The following is a 21,089-nucleotide window of genomic DNA, read 5'->3' as shown; positions in this document are numbered from 1 at the left end:
TTGTCCATTGCTCTAGGCTGCCTGGCTGGGCACCACGAGCACCGCGTCCCAGCTCTCCTCCTCCTGTGCGGAGCAGCCTGTGTCACCCAGTCTGGCTGAGCTGGGAGCCTGTGCTCCCATGGGCAGTGCTGGGGGGGCCCGCGGCTCTTCCCCCGCTGCCCGCTGGTGCACATGGGGTCAGCAGCCAAACCTGAAACTCTCCCTCCACAGAAAGTGGTGGAGAACAGGCCAGGAGCGGCTCTGTGAGGATGACCGTTGTCAGCCTGACGGAATACGACAGAGGCAGACAGGCCTTGACAAGGCCCAAGAGAGCCTAACAGAGCCGTACAGACCCAGCAAAGATCGACAGAGCCCAATAGAGCCCAATGGAGCCTGACAGCCTGACAGGGCCCAACAGAGTTCGCCAGAGCCTGACAGGTCCCCCAACAAAGCCAGACATGGCCTGTCAGAGCTCTACAGAGCCACACAGAGCCCAACAGGGTCTGACAGGCCTGGGCAGATCCCGACAAGGCCCGACAGAGCCTGACAAGGCCCAGAAGGGCTTGAAAGAGCCCGACAAAGCCTGACAGGGTTGGCCAGAGCCCGACAGGGCCAGACCAGGCTTTAAAGAGCCTACAAGGCCTGACAGATCCAGCGCCATTTTCTGCCGGACACGCAGTTTGTGCTGCAGCCGCTCCCGGGTGAGGTGGGGCCGGGCCCAGCCGTGGGGGTCACAGGCACCGGCACCCGATCCCAGAGCTCCGGAGCCGCCCCAGCCCACCCCCTGCAGCTGTCCCGGCCCAGCACGTCCCTGCCCGGTCCCACAGCCACAGCGCGGCCTGTCCCGGCAGCAGAGCCGGGCTGGGGCTGCTCCAGCCGCCGTTCCCGCAGGTGCCAGACACCCGAGTGTTCTCTCAGGTGCAGGACGGGCAAGCGACTGGAGCTACAGAAAAGGAAGGGAGGAAAGGAAAGGAAAGGACAGGACAGACCAGCAGGTGGAGCAGCGCCCGAACAGTAACATCTGCCTGGCAGTGCAGAGAGTCAGAGCTCCAGTGAGTCCCGGGCCCCTGGGGCCGTGTCGCCCCTCTTGTGCCTCTCACTACTCACCCGCCCCTTCCCCCCCGGCCTTTCCCTCTGTGTATTTTTCATTCCCTGTACCTCTCTTCCTCTCCATCATTGTGCTCTGCTGGCTGTACCTCCTTTCTCTTTTCTCCAAGTCCCTGTCTCTGTCATCCGACCTTTTGTCGTTGTCCCGATTTCCTGCTCCCTGTGCCTCTTTTTTTCTTTCTCTCTCTGTCCTTCAGCCCATCGCAGTTTTTTCCTTCTCTGTCTCTTTGTCCTGATCTACAGCCCTCTCTGTTTATCACAGTCTGTCTGGCCTGTTCCTTGTTCTTTGTCACTCTCTGCCTGGTACGTCTCTCCCCCTGTGCTTTACTTCCCTTCCTTCTTTCCTTCCTTCCTTCTTTCCTTCCTTCCGTCCTTCCTTCCGTCCTTCCTTCCGTCCTTCCTTCCTTCCTTCCTTCCTTCCGTCCTTCCGTCCTTCCTTCTCTCCTCTTCACTCTCACTGTGTTTTTACGTTCTGCATCCCACCATCCCTGTTCTTCTTCCTGTTCATCTCCTCTCTCCCTGTTCCCCAAAGCTGCTCCCTGACTGGTTTGCCCACCTCTTCCTCCTGACACCTCTCTCTCTGTCTCCATCCCTCTGTTCTGCTCACCTTCCCTGGTTTTCTTTCTCATTGTTGTTATTCTTGTCTGTCACTCTGTCTGTTCCCTGCCCCGTCATTTCTTGCTATATCCTTCTATCCTGCACCCTGCCCCTATCCCCACCTCTCTTCTTTTTACTCCTCCTCTGCCTCGCTGCCCACCCCAGGCTTTTTTCCCATCTTGTTCCTGGTCTCAACCGTTGTTTTTCTTTCTCTCTCCTGCTCCCTCTCACTCTTTCTGCATCTCTTCCTCTTTCCCTGCTGCTTCTTTCTCCATGTCCAGATCCTTGCTTGCCTCTTGCTTTCTGTCCTTTTATTCTTTTCTGTCTTTCTGTCCTCTTCTAGGTCTTATCCTTTCTCACTGTATCCCCCTGCCCAGCTGCTGCCCCTTCTTTCCTCTCTCTCTCTCGCTCTGTTTTTCCTTTCTCCATCTGTCCCACTGCTCACCACAGTTGTGTTTTATCCTTCAGTTCTGTCCTGCCCACTGTTCTTTGCTCTTTCTCTGTCACTCTGTCCTGCTCCCTGTGTCTTTTTTTGAACTCCTCCGTCTCAGTCCTGCAGCCCGTGACTGTTCTTCTCTTCTTCCATCCCTTGGTCCTGCTTCCTGCCCGTCTTTGTTTCTCCTTCCATTTGTTCTGCTGCCCATCTCTTTTCCCTTCTTGCTCCAGCTCTGCTGCTCCCTGCCCCTCTCATTCCCTCTCTGTTTCTCTGTCCTTCTCCCTGTCTCTCCCCCATCCTTCCTACTCTTCTCTCCTGCTCCCACTTCAGTGTTTCCTCTCTCTCTGTCACTCTGTCCTGCTCCCTGTCACTGTCACTTCTCTCATCTTTGTTCTGCAGCCCAGTGCTGGGTTTTTGCTCGTCTCTGTCCTGCTGCCCAGCCCGGGCTTTTCTGCCTCCGTGTCCTGCTCCCTGTCTCTTGTTGTTTCCTCTTTCCCTTTGTCCTGCCTACCTGACCCTTTTTCTCGTTCTGTGTCACCTTCTCCCTTTGTGTTTCTCTGACAATGTGTGTCCTGCTCCTTTTCCTTGTCTTTCTGTCTCCCGTGTCCTTCTTCCTCTATTTTACTTTTCTATCCATCCCTCTGTTCCTACTGCTTCTTTCTCCACCTGTGTCCTGTTCCTGCCCCTTTTTTCCTCTCACTGTCCTTCTGTCCTGCTTCCTGTCCCCACATTTTCCGTCTTTATTCCTCTGTCTCACTGCCTGTCCCATTGTTTCTGGCAATGTACCCCTGTCCAGCTGGCTCTCCCTTTTTATTTGTCTTCTCCTCCTCTTTCCTGCTTCTCAGCCCTCTTTTCCGGCAGCTCATTGCTGTTTTTATTTCTCCTTGTCACTCTCTTCATCGCAGCCTTCCCTTTGCTTTATTTCTCAGTCCCTTTGTTCTGTTCCCTGTCCTTCTTTTTCTCTCTCCATCTCTACAGCCCCCTCCCTGTCCCTGTCTTTCTCTCTCCCCGCTTCCTTCTTCTTCTCCTCCCCACCCTGTCTGTCGGGTGCTGACAGACCCTCTCAGGAATTTTCAGGCTCTGTCAGTCTCGGTACAGCCCTTTCGGTCTTTGCTGGGTTCTGTAGGGCTCTGTCAGGCTCTGTGGAGCACTGTCCTCCCTTTCAGGCCCTCTCGGGCCTTGCTGGGCCATGTGGGGACTTGTCGCTCGCTCTCAGGCCCTGTCGGGCCATGTCGGGACTTGTCGCTCTCTCTCAGGCTCTGTTGGGCCTTGTCAGGCCCTATTGGGCCATGTTGGGACTTGTTGGTCTCTGTCAGGATCTTTTGGGCCTTGTCTGGCCTTGTGGGCTACATCAGACCTTGTTGTGCTCTGTCAGACTTTGTAGGATGTTGTCAGGCTCTGTCGGACCCTCTCAGGCCTTGTCAAGGCCTGTTGGCTCTGTTGCACTCTGTTGGGCTCTGTAGAACTCTGTTGGGCCCTGTCAGAGGCTGTCAGGCTTTGTTGTGCCCTGTTGGGCTTTGTAGAGCTGTATCGGGACCTGTCCCTGGGGGTCTCTCGAGTAATGTTGGATTTTGTCGGGCTTTGTTAGGCTCTGTCAAGCCCTGTATGGCCCTATCAGGCTTTGTTGGTCCCTATCGAGCCCTGTCGGGCTTTGCACCGGACACCTGGATTTCTCGGGACTCACTTGCGCCTCAGCCCTTCTGGTGTCCCTGTTACCAGTACCTGGAGGGACACTGTTCCTCAGATGATGACTTTGTAGAGTAAATAACAAGACTCTTGGTCCAAAGCAGTGAGTCCTTGGCTGTTTAGGCCGTTTGAGTCGGGGTATCAGGCACAGGGCCGGGAGCAGGGCTGTGTCTGTGAGAGAAGCTGTCAGACCTGCACTCGGGGAGGGACCCCTTTGTCCCAGCATCAGCCTGGTTACCCAGCTGGGGCTGTCAACAAGGCTTTCCTGCACCAGCATGGGGACGTGCTGGCCAGGCGTGAGTGTTGGTGCAGAGAAGGGCTGTCAAAGAAGGCAGGAGCGGCTCTCTGAGGACAAGGGTCAGCTCTGGGGCCTGGAGGTTATTGCCAGCAGCGTGCCGGAGAGGCGCTCGTAGACATCTCTGGATGCGGGTCGAGGTTGCTCACCTACCACCACAGACCGTGGCCAGGAATTTAGGAACTTTGCCTCTTGGGGAAGGAGGACATGTGAGGGCTACAGCCCTGCCCATCTGAGGGCTGCCGGCAGTGCGCTGTCCCGGGGCCAGCCTTCCCCCAGCGTGGGCATCGGGGCTGGGGGGGCGAGCAAGTGGCTCTGCAGGAGCCGGGCAACAGCCCACAGGCTGCATCCTGTCTGTCATCCTCGGGGCCGTCGTGGCAGGGAGTGCTCGGGAGATGCCCACTGGGGAAAGCGGGAGCGTTTCTGCTCCGTCCCTGCAGTGCTCTCCTTGGCTGCACCGCGGGTCCCCAGCACACAAACCCAGTGCGGAGTCTAGAGGAACAGACAGGGGTAGCGCTGGTGCAGCTGCTCGCTGGCACACGGGCTCTTCTCCACGAGAAGCTGAAGAGATCCTTCTTGTCCTCTGGTGCTAAGGCAGCAGAGCCAGAGGCACCAATGCTGAAAAAAGCCTGTCCGGCTCTCCAGCCTTTTCCCCATATGTCTCTTCCTCACTCGGCTCCTCTTGTCTGATTTGTGTCTTTCTAGTCCTCTGTCCTTCTCCTCAGCAGCTTGAATGGAATGAGCAGGTGTCGCTGAGCTCTGTGTCTTTCGGTCTGGGGATCATTTAGAGCTGGTCTCCTTGTGCAGACGGCGGAGCCGGGTGCAGCTACAGCAGAGGTTGTTCTCGGCTGCTGCTCTGTGCAGCTTGTTGGAAGAGCCGGCTGGGGGCCTCCTTTTGAAGGAAGGTCTCTTGTTGTGCGCTTACTGCTCCTCGGGACCCTGCATGGGAGCCGTGTTCGGGCCTGCAGGGACTGGTGGGACCTGTTGTGATTCCTTGTAAATGGGAAGTGACCATGTCCTGGTGTCCTTGAAATGAAACCAGGCTGACTGTGTGTGCTTTTCTTCCCAGCTCCAATTCCAACATACATGCCGGGTGCTAAAGAACAAGAGACTGGGTGCTCTTTTCCAAACATCAGTGGCTGTGATTTACCTGAGAACTTTGCTCCCTCAGGGAACAGGGCGGGTGGTCTGTGATCAGGGGTGTGGACTGGCATGGCAGTGCTTTCTGATCTTGCCACTTCAAAGTTCCTGTTTTTCCTGGAAGTTTGAAGATGGCTTTTTTTCTTCTGAGGTTCAGCCTGGAGTTGGACTTAATGTAGATTATCTGATTCAATGGGCTCCATAAAATGTGAATAAGAACCTCGCTTTGTTGTTGTTGTTTTCTACCACCGCCTGAACTTTGGAAAGCAAGTAGTTGTCAGAGTCTGTTTTTGCGAGTAACGTGTTCCCACAGCATGCCTGTCTTCGTGTGGTGAAGGTTTCCTGCCTGCAGTAGGATTGATTTTCTGGTCTGTGAGGCTGCATTGGAGCAGCAGAGCAAGAAGAGGTTTCTTTTAAGGTAACAAAGCTGTGGCAAAACTAGTGGGAGAAGCTGTTTTCTCCCTAGAATGCTGCCTGACAAAAGTGGTAGCAAGTAAAGGCACTTGAAACTGGCTTTTTTATTCAGTCTTCATACGCAGCTTTTGGAGGTTGATTTCTGGGAAGCAAGATCTGAGTGTCTGTGCGCTTCCAACGCAGCGCTGCCTCCCAAAATAGGTCCACGCTCCTCCACTTCTGCTCCTTCCACGCTCGTGTAGAACAAGGACGTGCAATCATGTGCAGATTTGGTAATTCCCTGGCAAGGGGTGTAGGTTGGGGAGCCTGGTGGAGGGTGTGACCCGACAGGGTTGTGAGGTCACAGCCCCGTGGTGACACGCTGTGACGTGCTGTGACAAGCTGTGATGTGCTGTGACGTGCTGTCCCACACCAGCTGCAGGCGACGTCTCAGTAAGCAGCAGCAGCAGCAGCAGCAGCAGCAGCAGCAGCAGCATCATGGTGGGATCGTGGGGGGCCAAGGTCCTCACGCGCCTCCTCCTCCTCCTGCTTCTGGTGTCCCTGCAAGCCCGGGACGCCCAGGCTGTCCTGAGAGGAGCACAGAGAGCAGGTGGGCGGGCAGAGACCAGCACCCAGCCCCGAGCAGCTCAGCAGGGCAGCAGTGGGTCCGGGGCTGAGGCCGGTTGAGCAGCCGGGCAGGGCAATGTGAGCAGCACCACGGCCCGGGCAGGGGGGCAGATACCCCACGGGGTTGTGTAGAGGGGCTGCGGCTGCTTCAGCGGCATTTTCTGGGCAAGCAAGGGGCTGGCAAGGCTGGCGCAGGGTGAGCAAGCAGGCACTGGGTGCCCCTGGGGTTCCCCCTGCCGCCCAGCCCCGTGCCACAGTGCCCTGTCCCAGGGCAGCCTGTCCCCAGCATGGACGCTGGGCTGGGCTGGTGAGGGTGCGGTGCCACAGGAGCCGGGTGGCAGCCCCTGGCAGCGTTTGTCCCCGGGCTGCTTGCAGCCGTGCCCAGGGCTGTGGCTCTGCCGCTCCCCGGCTGCACCTCGGCTTTCAGGCCCCAGTCTGGAGGGGCGTGCTCAGGAAATGTGCGCTCGGGAGAACAGGGATGTTCGTGCTCTCATCCTGCAGCCCTGCTCCCCTCGCTTGAGCCGCAGGTCCCCAGCCTGCAGGAACATGCAGGGGTAGCACTGGTGCAGCCTTTCCCAGGGTCTTGTCCACCAGAAGCACGGACAGTCGCTTTTGGGGTTCCAAATTTTAGCACTTCCTCTGGGAGTGTGGAAACTTCTCTGACCTGTGCTTGATTCCAGGCTATGGCGCTGGCGGCGCTTATCGAGCTGCTCAGCTGGACCCTGGTTATGAGCCTTGGGGGCGTCCCAGACGTAAGTTGCCAATGTCTGTCTGCTTGAGGGAATAACACTTCTGTTTTAAGAGGTTATTCGTGTGCAATTTTACCAAACCTCCTCTTCAGGACTTGCAAGACCTTTTTGTGCCTTGGGGCTGTTGCACAGCTAAGTAATGAATATTTCTTGACCGCAGGAGCTGCCAGGTCTCAGCAAAAAGGTCACCCGTGTTTCCTATTAGCTGAGGGCACCTCCCCCTTTCCACGTGTCCCGTGTAATTGCCGCAGCCCCTTCCAGTCAGCGCAGGTGACTAAGAAGTAGATCACAACGCACCCTGGAAACTCCTTCCCTGTGCTGGATTCCAGTTTGGTTCCTGCAGTTGGTGGTGAAGAAGCCACTTGGTGGAATCCAAGCCTGGGGGATATCCCGGGGATAAGTGTCCAGTCTTCATTGGTTCCTGGCCTTTTGCATTTGTTAATATGTGATTTGCTATTTGTTAACATTTCGTTGGGATAATTGCGCCTTGCAATAGCCAGCAGGCTCTTCTCCTCAAGCATCGTGCATCATCATGTTTCCCTCTGGTGCTCCGTGCTCCCACTTCTGTGTGGGCTTCCTTGAGTGTGTGTGAGGGGTCTCCTGGCCAGAAGGCCCAGAGAGGCCCCATGTTTGTCCCTCTGCGCCTTGAGGGGTGTTGCTCATGGCCTGGAGACAGTGGTTTGGAAGCTGTCAGGTCCCAGCCAAGAGGTCCCCAGGCCCCTGTGCAGCTTTGGCCATCTCAGCCTGCTTCTGGCTCCCATGTTGTTTCCTGACGCCCTTCCAGTCACTGCAGGTCACCGAGGAAGAGGCCGATCACAACGTGCAATGGAAACGCTTTTCATTTCTGCTTGATTGCAGCTGTCCCTGTAGGCAGCAGCTACTTGACTTCTCAGCTGGAGCCTGTCCGTGAGCCTCTGGAGGATCCCACGGGTATGTCCCCTGAAGGAATGAGCACTTCCACGTTAGTTTTCCGTTCCGGTGCAATTTAGCTTGCTCCTTTGTTGGCCGATGCTGGGGCCCGCAGCAGAGCAGTGTGTGGGTCCGGCTCACTGCTGTGCGCGGGGGGCTCTGAATGACACATTGATTGCACTAGATGCACTCCCAAAAGCCCAGGCTGTGCTTCTAAGCTCTATGACCGTGTTTGGAGAGTACTGGCTCCTGAAGTACAGTGTTCCTGATGAGGATGTTACTTCTCATGAAACCGTCCTGCTTTCTTTCCAAAGAGATGGACTACGAGACTGAGCAGAAGACCTTTCCGAGGGGAAGCAGTCACTCAGTGCCAGCGTCAGATGAAGAAACGGAGACAATGGCAGCCACTGGCACGCCAGGTAGTTGCTGTCCCGTGGTCACCTGGTGTCACCAGTCGCAATGACTGTGTGCCTGCGGGCTCTACCCCAGCTCTTGCACATCTTAGCAGCTGCCAAACCTGGGAGTGTTGGTGCAGAGAAGGGTTGTCAAAAAGGCAGGAATGGTTCTCTGAGGACAAGGGTCAGCTCTGGGGCGTGGAGGTTATTGCCAGCAGCGTGCCGGAGAGATGTTGGTAGATGTCTCTGGACGAGGGTCGAGGTTGCTCACCTACCGCCACAGCCCTTGGCCAGGAATTTAGGAACTTTGCCTCTTGGGGAATGAGGACATCTGAGGGCTGCAGCCAGTGCGCTGTCCCGGGGCCAGCCTTCCCCCAGCGTGGGCATCGGGTGGCACCAACCGCCGAAAAAAGCCTCTCTTGGGCATGTGAGGCACGGTGTGAGCTGATTACCCGCAGCGCAGAGCACAGCAACGTGTGGCATTGTCTCCTCTCCCGCAGGGGCGGGCGCTGGGACAAAGGCTGAGGCTGCCGCTCTGGAGGGTCTGCGCGAGCACTACATCCCCGTGACTGCAGCGGTCCTGGCTGTGCCGCTGTTTGCTGTAGTGGCGGCTTGCATCATCATCTCACGGCTGAGGAAGAGAGCCCCGTGAGTTGCTTTTCCCCAGAGCCGTGCATCGCTGCAGCTGGCAATGAACTGTTTGCAGTCAGAGCGTGCTGGAGTGCCCAGGCAGCTGCTGGCCGGACTCTGCTGAGATTTCTGCTCTGAGACGGTTAAGTGGCCTCTTAATTCCTGTCAATGAGCAGTCTTTTCCTGAAACTCATTCCTACAGGAGGAGCCAGGGAGACGAAGCAGCAGCAGAACAAGTCGACGCTGCCTCTGCCTGGAAAAGGGAAGATCAAACTAAAGATCAAGGCCAAGCAGAGTCAGGAGAAGAAACACAAAAGGGAGAGACTGCCCAAGAAAGCGAGCTTTTCTGCAACAGCTCCAGCCCATCCCCGTGGATCTTTGCGGCGGAGCTCGCCCAGCTGTACAGGAACATGAGCGCAGACGCCTCAGCTCTGCCCGTTCCCAGCTGCTCTCTCCCTCGTGGGGCCTCTTCACCGGACACCTGGATTTCCCTGGACTCGCTTGAGCCTCAGCCCTTCTGGTGTCCCTGTTACCAGTACCAGAAGGGACACTGTTCCTCAGATGACGACTTTGTAGAGTAAATAACAAGACTCTTGGTCCAAAGCAGTGAGTCCTTGGCTGTTTAGGCCGTTTGAGTCGGGGTATCAGGCACAGGGCCGGGAGCAGGGCTGTGTCTGTGAGAGAAGCTGTCAGACCTGCACTCGGGGAGGGACCCCTTTGTCCCAGCATCAGCCTGGTTTCCCAGCTGGGGCTGTCAACAAGGCTTTCCTGCACCAGGGTGGGGACGTGCTGGGCAGACGTCAGGTGCGGAGGGTTGTCCTTGAGCTTGCTTGGGATGCCACCGCCTGAATACAGCAGAGCCCGTTAAGGCCAACATGGAGTCTGACTTGCGAGGTTTCTCGCAGCACGGCAGGTGACACGAAGGACAGAGCACAAAGCCAGTCTTATCCCAGCTCTGCTCTGCAGCTGCGACTGAAGGGTGCGAGAAGCAGGCAGGAGAGGTTTTTTTTTGGGATGCACCAGGATGGGGACATGCTGGCCACACGTGAGGTGCGGGGTGTTGTCATTGAGCTTGCTTGGGATTCTGCCCCGGATCAGGAGGGACTGGACAGAGATCAGGGGAGGCGCTGGGATGGACGGCTGTCCGGCTCTGAGCGCATCAACTGTGCAACAGCCCCGAGGCACAAAAAGGTCAGAAGTTCTTAACAGGATATTTGGTAAAATTGCGCATGAATAACCTATTCAAACAGAAGTGTTTATTCCATCAAGCAGACAGACATTGGCAACTTAGCTCTGGGATGCCCCCAAGCTCATAACCAGAATCCAGCTGAGCAGCTCTAAGCACTGCCAATGCCATACCTTGTATTATGTGTGAATATTGGGCCTGGGCGTGTGAATGGGTGGGTCGAGTGCCACCCAGAAGTTATGCATGGGAACATGACTGAAAACAGACACAGCACGAATGTGGTGTGTTTGAAATAACAATTATTGAAAAAAACATCCTGTCTGGCCTCTTGCTCCAGATCCGTATCACTAAACCTATACATTGAGAACTGTTAATAAAAGTCAGCTCAGCCTGGCTCAGCTCTGCCCTGCACAGTCAAGGTCCTACAGTGCATCCCCTCCACCTTCCTTAAAGAAATCTCACAACAGCAGCTCTTTGAAATGTTTGTATCATTGCAAACTGCATTACAGCATTGCAGACACCCACTGTTTGTTACTCGTAGACACTCTCATGCCACTTTAGCAGCTTCTATAACAGAAGGGTTGTCCTTGAGCTTGCTTGGGATGCTGCCCCGGATCAGGACGGACTGGACAGAGAGCAGTTGCAGACTCCTACACTGTAGTCACAGTCCGCTTCCAGTCTGCCAGTGCTTCACACGCTTTCTTCCATCAAAATGCTGCTGCTTTAAAAAAGATGTTTGATCTGACACTCAAACAAGCGAAATACATAGTTCGCTCTTGCCCGGAACGTCAAGGCCTTATTACAAATTTATGCTCCTTTGGAGTTAACCCTCGTGGGCTCACAACTAATGCCATTTAGCAGACAGATGTTACATATGTCTCATCTTTTGGTCATTTGATATGTGTACACATCGCTATAGAGACTTCTTCTGGTATGCTTTGTGCATCTGCTTATACTAGTGAGAAAAGCAGAGATGTTCAGCCCCACTGGACCCACTGGTTTGCCGTGCTGGGTGTCCCACACCAATGGTCCTGGCTACACTGCCAGATCCACGCAATATTTTTTACAGCAGTGGGGTGTTTTGCATGTCACAGGTATTCCACATTCTCCCACTGGACAGGCTGTTATTGAACAGACGCATTCCACACTGAGACAAATGTTATTAAAACAAAAAAGGGGGAATATGATGCCTCAAGAACAATTAGACAATGCAGCATAGACTTTAAGTTTTTTGAACCATGCTGTGCCTTCCTCTTCTATCAGAACAGTGGAAAAACACTTTCGTGTTCCAGATCCACTGTCCCAGAGACCAAAGGTTTTGTATCAGGATCTCCTGCACAACAGTCAAAGGCAAGGGCCTGTAGAGTTCGTCACCTGGGGAAGGGGGCATGCGTGTGTTCTTCCAACAGGACTGAAGTGGCTTCCTGCAAAATACGTTAAACCTGAGACGTATTCAGTTGGAGAAACGCGACACACGACCCAGTGCCAGAGATGCAGCGTCTATCCCTGCAGCAGAGGGCAATGAAGAAACGTAAGAGACTGAAGGAAGAGGCCAGTGATGTTACCTGGGGGCAGCTGAAGAAGTTACAACAAAACGCAAGTACTACGATGGCAGCAGCAGGCCCCTCACTGCAGTTAACAACTTCTTAGCCTATTTGGCTATCATCTCCTGCAACAGAGCAGTGACAATGACACACACTGGGTAGGTGGTGCATGGACACCACCAGGAGATCAGCTGCTGGTAAACAAGGATGGGACTAAATTTAATCAAAACCAACAGTATTTTGTTGAGACAGCTCCTGTGTGTATTTCTAAGAAGCCGATTAACAGTTGTTTCTCAGAGAAGTTTCACTTGTTTTACCAGTGATGGGGGGATGGAGTAGTGGTTCAGAGCAATCTGGCCTTTGTTTTCATTCTGGGTCTTATCATGTAAGGTATATAAAATAACCACAGAAGATATTTTGAGTTTGTACTCGGCCTCCGGTAAATTAGAGGCACTAGCATATCAGAATTGTACAGATTACTAATTGATGTAAAAAAAAAAACCACACAAACAAAAAACCCCCCCAAAACAACAACAAAACAAAACAAAAAACAAAACCAAAAAATCTGTCAATGCCTTGGTTTTCCTTATCAGGATGGCTAACCAGCCTCCTCCTCCTCCTCTCCAATGAGGAGAAAGCTGAGGTACTTAATACCTACTTTGCCTCAGTTTTTACCAGTAAGACAGGTGGCCCTCAGGACAACTGGCCTCTGGAGGTGGTTGACAGAGATAGGAAGCCAAATAGGCCCCTTGTATTCCAGGAGGAAATAGTTGGTGATTTACTGAGCCATCTGGATCCTCACAAGTCTATGGGACCAGACGGGATCCATCCTAGGGTGATGAGGGAGCTGGCAGAAGAGCTTGCCAAGCCGCTCTCCGTCATCTCCCAACAGTCCTCGCTCACTGGCGGGGTCCCATATGATTGGAAATTGGCAAATGTTACCCCAATCCACAAAAAGGGCTGCAGAGCTGACCCTGGCAACTCCAGGCCTGTCAGCCTGACCTCGGTGCCTGGCAGGGTTATGGAGCAGATCATCCTGAATGCAATCACACAGCACCTTCAGGATGGACAAGGGATCAGACCCAGCCAGCATGGGTTTAGGAGGGGCAGGTGCTGTCTGACCAAGCTGATCTCCTTTTATGATCAGGTGACCCAGCTGGTAGATGAGGGGAAAGCCGTGGATGTGGTCTATCTGGACTTCAGCAAGGCCTTTGACACTGTCTCCCATAATATACTCCTGCAAAAGCTGGTAGCCCATGGCTTGGACAAGTGCACTCTCTGCTGGGTTAAGAACTGGCTGGAGGGCCGGGCCCAGAGAGTGCTGGTGAATGGGGCTGCATCCAGCTGGCGGCCAGGCACTAGTGTCTGGCATTCTGGGTTCCAACCCAGTCGATTCTGTGAGTCTGTGATTCTGTAATATTTGCTAATAACAATAATTGCTGTAATTTGTACTATTCCATTCTATTGTAGGTTGATTTGTAATGACAATGTATAACAGGAAAATGACACATAAGGTATGATGATCCACAGTGGGCATTGAGACTCACTGACAGAATGCCCCCTTTTGACTTTGGAGGCAAGAGGTGACTGCCGCACCTCTCCAAAGTAGCCTGTCAGATCATGACTGTGGTCACAGGGTGGATTGTGCGGCAGTTGCACATTCCCCTGAGATCTTGAGCCTTCAGTGGGGCTGTTGATGGCTCTTTAGCACCTTCTGTGCCCCACTGTGCCTGTCCCCAGTGCACACCAGGGTGGTGCCAAGGTGCTGACAGTCACGTCCTCGGAGCAGGGTGACTTCACCTCCACCAGCTGGGGGACAGGAGGGGTGGGACCCTCGGTCAGTTGACAGGGTCCTCAACAAAGAAGGTGCCCAGAGTAGCTGCGAAGCTTCTGGACCGTGTTGTAATGCCCACAGCACATCTGACCAGCCTTTAAAACGGGGTTCCCGCCGAAGACACCCTTTGAGTGGCCTTCTCGGAGCTGCGGGTCTGTGAACTGGAGCCCTTTCCTCAGACAGGGACACCGTCTAAGGAGACTTCTTGGGATTGAGAACACCTCACCTCCTCATTTGAGTGAGTGGTTATTTACTAGATATATCCTTGAGTAAGCCCTTGCCTAAGCTAGGCAAGTGATTATTTTAAGTACCCTGAAGTGAGAGGCCTCTAGTTTTGTTTCTTGTGAGTGACGACGTGCACGTTGTGGATCCTCATTATTCTTATGTTCTTGTACTCCAATAATCCCCTTAACTGATATCCAAACCTGTATTTTATGTTATGTTATGTTTATATTATTTTATGTTGTTAAATAATTGTATAAACTCCATTTCTAGTCAGTTTATTTGCTACACTCTTCCCGCTATAATTAAGTCTGTTTTGGAACTTGTTGTCTGCCTGAAACTGACTTCCAGGTGCCTCCGTGACACAGATAAAGGAGTCAAACTTCCTTCTGTAAAGACAGTTTCTGCTGGGACGGGAGAGCAGTCATCTAAGGGAGAGAATAAAACCTGACAACTATTCACACCTCTGCAATAAATATATGTGAAGCAGCTCTGTTGTGGATGGGAGATGGACAGAACACTTTGGCTACCAGAATAAAACTGCATTGTGATTTGGAATATACTCAAAAGGATTTATGTGTAACACCCTTGAAACGGAATTGTAGAGTTTATGAGTGAAATCAAGTGAAATAACATCTCCAGAGAACACTTCCAGCTAATGTGCAAGGCCTGTTTCAGGATGTAGCCAGTGCCCTGTGAAAACAGTTGCATGATTTGCAAGAATTAACACTGCAAGACATAATGGACGACATGTTCGAAGAGCGTAAAGTGGTTAGACCCAAACCCATGGTTTTCAGGCCTCCATCTGCGTACATGGGTTTTTGTGGGAATTGGATGTGCTTGTGTAACATTTTTCCTGGTAGGCCTCAAATCATCTGGAGAATGATACAGAATGTAAAGAAGAATGGAGCCAGGGCCCTTGCTGTGCTCACTGTGAACTTGATGTTCAATAACAAAAAAGGGGGAGATGTGGGAATGGCAGGATGTTCGGTTCCAGCTAAAGGGCCTTGGACAGGTTATAAATATGTTTTTATGAATGTAAGGAGTGATAGCCCAGGCCAGTGAGAGCGATATCTTGGGTCGGAAAACCGCCCCCGTATGTGTGATGTGTGAATGTTGGGCCTGGGTGTGTGAGCGAGTGGGTCGAACGCCGCCCACAAGGTATGCATGGGAACGTAATTGAAAACAGACACGAGTGTGGTGTGTTTGAAATCACAATTGTTGAAAGAAACATCCTGTCTAGCCTCTTAGTCCATGCCCATATCTGTAAACCTATAAACCAAGAACTGTTAATAAAAGCTCGGCCTGGATCAGCTCTCCGCTCTGCCCAGCTCTGCGCTCCTTCCTGAACATGCACTCTGCCTCTGTGTGCGTCTTTGTCCGCGTCCCGATGTGCGCCGTTCCCCATCGCCACATCCAGTGCATTTCTTCTCCTGCTAAACTCACCTGCTGAACCCCAATTTTAATGGGAGTGTTTCAGTTTGCACCCATTGCCCCTTGTCCTGGCACTGGACGTCACCAGAAGAGCCTGGCTCCATCCTCCTGACACTCCCCCTTTATATATCTGTAAACATGAATGAGTCCCCCCTCAGTCTCCTCTTGTCCAGCTCCAGAGCCCCAGCTCCCTCAGCCTTTCCTCACACGGGAGATGCTCCACTCCCTTAACAACAGGGGGAGCTGGGCCGGGAGGGGACGAAGGAAAATCCTGGTGAGGAGCCGGCACAGGACGGAGCGGGAAGAGCTGGAGGGGACAGGGACCGGGGGTTGTGCTGGGTGACCCTGGCTGGACACCGGACCCACCCACGTGCTCCGGGACGGGTCCTGGCCCTGACCCCAGGGTTTGTACAGCCATGTTCAGCCCCCTCCCCCAGGTCCCCCAACCACAACCCACCCCTGTCCCTGCCCCATGTCCTGAGAACCTCATGTCCGTCTGTCCAGCCCTCCAGGGATGGTGACTCCAGCACTGCCCTGGGCAGCCTGTTCCAATGCCCCACAGCCCTTTGGGGAAGAAATTGTTCCCAGATCCAACCTCAACCTCCCCTGGCGCAACTTGAGGCCGTTTCCTCTGCTGCTGGCGCTTGTTCCTGGGGAGCAGAGCCCGACCCCCCTGGCTCCAAGCTCCTTTCAGGCAGTTCAGAGATCAGAAGGTCTCCCCTCAGCTCCTGTTCTCCAGCTGAACCCCCAGGTCCCTCAGTCGCTCCATCACACTTGTGCTCCAGCCCCTCACCAGCTCCGTTCCCTTCTCTCCACTCGCTCCAGCACCTCAAGGCCTTTCCTGTAGTGAGGGGCACAAAACTGACCCCAGGATTCGAGGTTTGGCCTCCCCAGTGCCCAGCACAGGGATGGTAACTGCCCTGGGCCTGCTGGCCACACTATTCCTGATACAAGCCAGGATGCTGGTGGCCTTTTTGGCCACCTGGGCACACGCTGGCTCATGTTCAGCCACTGTCACCAGCACCCCCAGGTCCTTTTCCTCCAGGCACTCTCCAGCCGCTCTTCCCCAGCCTGCAGCGTTCATGGGGTTGTTGTGACCCAAGTGCAGGACCCGGCCCTTGGCCTTGTTGAACCTCAGACAATTGTCCCAGCCCATCGACCCAGCCGGTCCAGATCCCTCTGTGTGGCCTTCCCACCCTCCAGCACATCAACACTCCACCCAACCTGGTGTCATCTCTGAACTTACTGAGGGTGCACTCAATCACGGCCTGTCAGGCTTTGTTGGGCCTTGTCGGGCTCTGTCCAGGCCTGTCAGACCCGGTTGGCCCCTGTGTGGCTCTGTAGGGCTCTGATGGGCCATGTCTGGCTTTGCTGGACTTTGTTGGGACCTGTCAGGCTCTGATGGACTCTGTCACGCCCTTTCAGGCTTTGTTAGGCCCTGCTGGGCTCTATCGGGCCCTGTCGGGCTTCGTCGGGCTCTGTCACACCCTTTCAGTCTTTGCCAGGTCTGTCAGGCTCTGTCAAGCCCTATCGGGCCTGGTTGAGGCCTGTCAGGCTCTGTCGCGCTCTGTCACGCTCCATCAGGCTGACAACGGTCATCCTCACAGAGCCGCTCCTGGCCTGTTCTCCACCACTTTCTGTGGAGGGAGAGTTTCAGGTTTGGCTGCTGACCCCATGTGCACCAGCGGGCAGCGGGGGAAGAGCCGCAGGCCCCCCCAGCACTGCCCATGGGAGCACAGGCTCCCAGCTCAGCCAGACTGGGTGACACAGGCTGCTCCGCACAGGAGGAGGAGAGCTGGGACGCGGTGCTCGTAGTGCCCAGCCAGGCAGCCTAGAGCAATGGACAAAACCTCTCCTGCCTGCTTCTCGCACCCTTCAGTCGCAGCTGCAGAGCAGAGCTGGGATAAGACTGGCTTTGTGCTCTGTCCTTCGTGTCACCTGCCGTGCTGCGAGAAACCTCGCAAGTCAGACTCCATGTTGGCCTTAACGGGCTCTGCTGTATTCAGGCGGTGGCATCCCAAGCAAGCTCAAGGACAACCCTCCGCACCTGACGTCTGCCCAGCACGTCCCCACCCTGGTGCAGGAAAGCCTTGTTGACAGCCCCAGCTGGGAAACCAGGCTGATGCTGGGACAAAGGGGTCCCTCCCCGAGTGCAGGTCTGACAGCTTCTCTCACAGACACAGCCCTGCTCCCGGCCCTGTGCCTGATACCCCGACTCAAACGGCCTGAACAGCCAAGGACTCACTGCTTTGGACCAAGAGACTTGTTATTTACTCTACAAAGTCATCATCTGAGGAACAGTGTCCCTTCTGGTACTGGTAACAGGGACACCAGAAGGGCTGAGGCTCAAGCGAGTCCAGGGAAATCCAGGTGTCCGGTGAAGAGGCCCCACGAGGGAGAGAGCAGCTGGGAACGGGCAGAGCTGAGGCGTCTGCGCTCATGTTCCTGTACAGCTGCGCGAGCTCAACTGCAAAGATCCATGGGGATGGGCTGGAGCTGTTGCAGAAAAGCTCGCTTTCCTGGGCAGTCTCTCCCTTTTGTGTTTCTTCTCCTGACTCTGCTTGGCCTTGATCTTTAGTTTGATCTTCCCTTTTCCAGGCAGAGGCAGCGTCGACTTGTTCTGCTGCTGCTTCGTCTCCCTGGCTCCTCCTGTAGGAATGAGTTTCAGGAAAAGACTGCTCATTGACAGGAATTAAGAGGCCACTTAACCGTCTCAGAGCAGAAATCTCAGCAGCGTCCGGCCAGCAGCTGCCTGGGCACTCCAGCACGCTCTGACTGCAAACAGTTCATTGCCAGCTGCAGCGATGCACGGCTCTGGGGAAAAGCAACTCACGGGGCTCTCTTCCTCAGCCGTGAGATGACGATGCAAGCCGCCACTACAGCAAACAGCGGCACAGCCAGGACCGCTGCAGTCACGGGGATGTAGTGCTCGCGCAGACCCTCCAGAGCGGCAGCCTCAGCCTTTGTCCCAGCGCCCGCCCCTGCGGGAGAGGAGACAATGCCACACGTTGCTGTGCTCTGCGCTGCGGGAAATCAGCTCACACCGTGCCTCACATGCCCAAGAGAGGCTTTTTTCGGCGGTTGGTGCCACCCGATGCCCACGCTGGGGGAAGGCTGGCCCCGGGACAGCGCACTGGCTGCAGCCCTCAGATGTCCTCATTCCCCAAGAGGCAAAGTTCCTAAATTCCTGGCCAAGGGCTGTGGCGGTAGGTGAGCAACCTCGACCCTCGTCCAGAGACATCTACCAACATCTCTCCGGCACGCTGCTGGCAATAACCTCCACGCCCCAGAGCTGACCCTTGTCCTCAGAGAGCCGCTCCTGCCTTTTTGACAGCCCTTCTCTGCACCAACACTCCCAGGTTTGGCTGCTGCTAAGATGTGCAAGAGCTGGGGTAGAGCCCGCAGGCACACAGTCATTGCGACTGGTGACACCAGGTGACCACGGGACAGCAACTACCTGGCGTGCCAGTTGCTGCCATTGTCTCCGTTTCTTCATCTGACGCTGGCACTGAGTGACTGCTTCCCCTCGGAAAGGTCTTCTGCTCAGTCTCGTAGTCCATCTCTTTGGAAAGAAAGCAGGACGGTTTCATGAGAAGTAACATCCTCATCAGGAACACTGTACTTCAGGAGCCAGTACTCTCCAAACACGGTCATAGAGCTTAGAAACACAGCCTGGGCTTTTGGGAGTGCATCTAGTGCAATCAATGTGTCATTCAGAGCCCCCCGCGCACAGCAGTGAGCCGGACCCACACACTGCTCTGCTGCGGGCCCCAGCATCGGCCAACAAAGGAGCAAGCTAAATTGCACCGGAACGGAAAACTAACGTGGAAGTGCTCATTCCTTCAGGGGACATACCCGTGGGATCCTCCAGAGGCTCACGGACAGGCTCCAGCTGAGAAGTCAAGTAGCTGCTGCCTACAGGGACAGCTGCAATCAAGCAGAAATGAAAAGCGTTTCCATTGCACGTTGTGATCGGCCTCTTCCTCGGTGACCTGCAGTGACTGGAAGGGCGTCAGGAAACAACATGGGAGCCAGAAGCAGGCTGAGATGGCCAAAGCTGCACAGGGGCCTGGGGACCTCTTGGCTGGGACCTGACAGCTTCCAAACCACTGTCTCCAGGCCATGAGCAACACCCCTCAAGGCGCAGAGGGACAAACATGGGGCCTCTCTGGGCCTTCTGGCCAGGAGACCCCTCACACACACTCAAGGAAGCCCACACAGAAGTGGGAGCACGGAGCACCAGAGGGAAACATGATGATGCACGATGCTTGAGGAGAAGAGCCTGCTGGCTATTGCAAGGCGCAATTATCCCAACGAAATGTTAACAAATAGCAAATCACATATTAACAACTGCAAAAGGCCAGGAACCAATGAAGACTGGACACTTATCCCTGGGATATCCCCCAGGCTTGGATTCCACCAAGTGGCTTCATCACCACCAACTGCAGGAACCAAACTGGAATCCAGCACAGGGAAGGAGTTTCCAGGGTGCGTTGTGATCTACTTCTTAGTCACCTGCGCTGACTGGAAGGGGCTGCGGCAATTACACGGGACACCTGGAAAGGGGGAGGTGCCCTCAGCTAATAGGAAACACGGGTGACCTTTTTGCTGAGACCTGGCAGCTCCTGCGGTCAAGAAATATTCATTACTTAGCTGTGCAACAGCCCCAAGGCACAAAAAGGTCTTGCAAGTCCTGAAGAGGAGGTTTGGTAAAATTGCACACGAATAACCTCTTAAAACAGAAGTGTTATTCCCTCAAGCAGACAGACATTGGCAACTTACGTCTGGGACGCCCCCAAGGCTCATAACCAGGGTCCAGCTGAGCAGCTCGATAAGCGCCGCCAGCACCATAGCCTGGAATCAAGCACAGGTCAGAGAAGTTTCCACACTCCCAGAGGAAGGGCTAAAATTTGGAACCCCAAAAGCGACTGTCCGTGCTTCTGGTGGACAAGACCCTGGGAAAGGCTGCACCAGTGCTACCCCTGCATGTTCCTGCAGGCTGGGGACCTGCGGCTCAAGCGAGGGGAGCAGGGCTGCAGGACGAGAGCACGAACATCCCTGTTCTCCCGAGCGCACATTTCCTGAGCACACCCCTCCAGACTGGGGGCTGAAAGCCGAGGTGCAGCCGGGGAGCGGCAGAGCCACAGCCCTGGGCACGGCTGCAAGCAGCCCGGGGACAAACGCTGCCAGGGGCTGCCACCCGGCTCCTGTGGCACCGCACCCTCACCAGCCCAGCCCAGCGTCCATGCTGGGGACAGGCTGCCCTGGGACAGGGCACTGTGGCACGGGGCTGGGCGGCAGGGGGAACCCCAGGGGCACCCAGTGCCTGCTTGCTCACCCTGCGCCAGCCTTGCCAGCCCCTTGCTTGCCCAGAAAATGCCGCTGAAGCAGCCGCAGCCCCTCTACACAACCCCGTGGGGTATCTGCCCCCCTGCCCGGGCCGTGGTGCTGCTCACATTGCCCTGCCCGGCTGCTCAACCGGCCTCAGCCCCGGACCCACTGCTGCCCTGCTGAGCTGCTCGGGGCTGGGTGCTGGTCTCTGCCCGCCCACCTGCTCTCTGTGCTCCTCTCAGGACAGCCTGGGCGTCCCGGGCTTGCAGGGACACCAGAAGCAGGAGGAGGAGGAGGCGCGTGAGGACCTTGGCCCCCCACGATCCCACCATGATGCTGCTGCTGCTGCTGCTGCTGCTGCTGCTGCTGCTGCTGCTGCTTACTGAGACGTCGCCTGCAGCTGGTGTGGGACAGCACGTCACAGCACATCACAGCTTGTCACAGCACGTCACAGCGTGTCACCACGGGGCTGTGACCTCACAACCCTGTCGGGTCACACCCTCCACCAGGCTCCCCAGCCTACACCCCTTGCCAGGGAATTACCAAATCTGCACATGATTGCACGTCCTTGTTCTACACGGGCGTGGAAGGAGCA

General features: G+C 55.1%; 1 long non-coding RNA gene across 1 annotated transcript; it reads left to right on the top strand.

Annotated features, from left to right (window-relative positions):
- The first annotated feature begins 6,298 nt into the window (after positions 1-6,298).
- On the top strand, positions 6,299-8,412 carry LOC135575467 (uncharacterized). The gene is made up of 3 exons (XR_010466287.1): positions 6,299-7,012; positions 7,868-7,939; positions 8,233-8,412. It is a non-coding gene; the product is annotated as an uncharacterized LOC135575467 (long non-coding RNA).
- Positions 8,413-21,089: the final 12,677 nt, after the last annotated feature.

This window comes from Columba livia, chromosome 15 (genome assembly GCF_036013475.1).
Source record: "Columba livia isolate bColLiv1 breed racing homer chromosome 15, bColLiv1.pat.W.v2, whole genome shotgun sequence".
Lineage (NCBI taxonomy): Eukaryota > Metazoa > Chordata > Aves > Columbiformes > Columbidae > Columba > Columba livia.
Note: the sequence above shows the minus strand (reverse complement) of the source record. Positions and strands in the feature narration are given on the sequence as shown.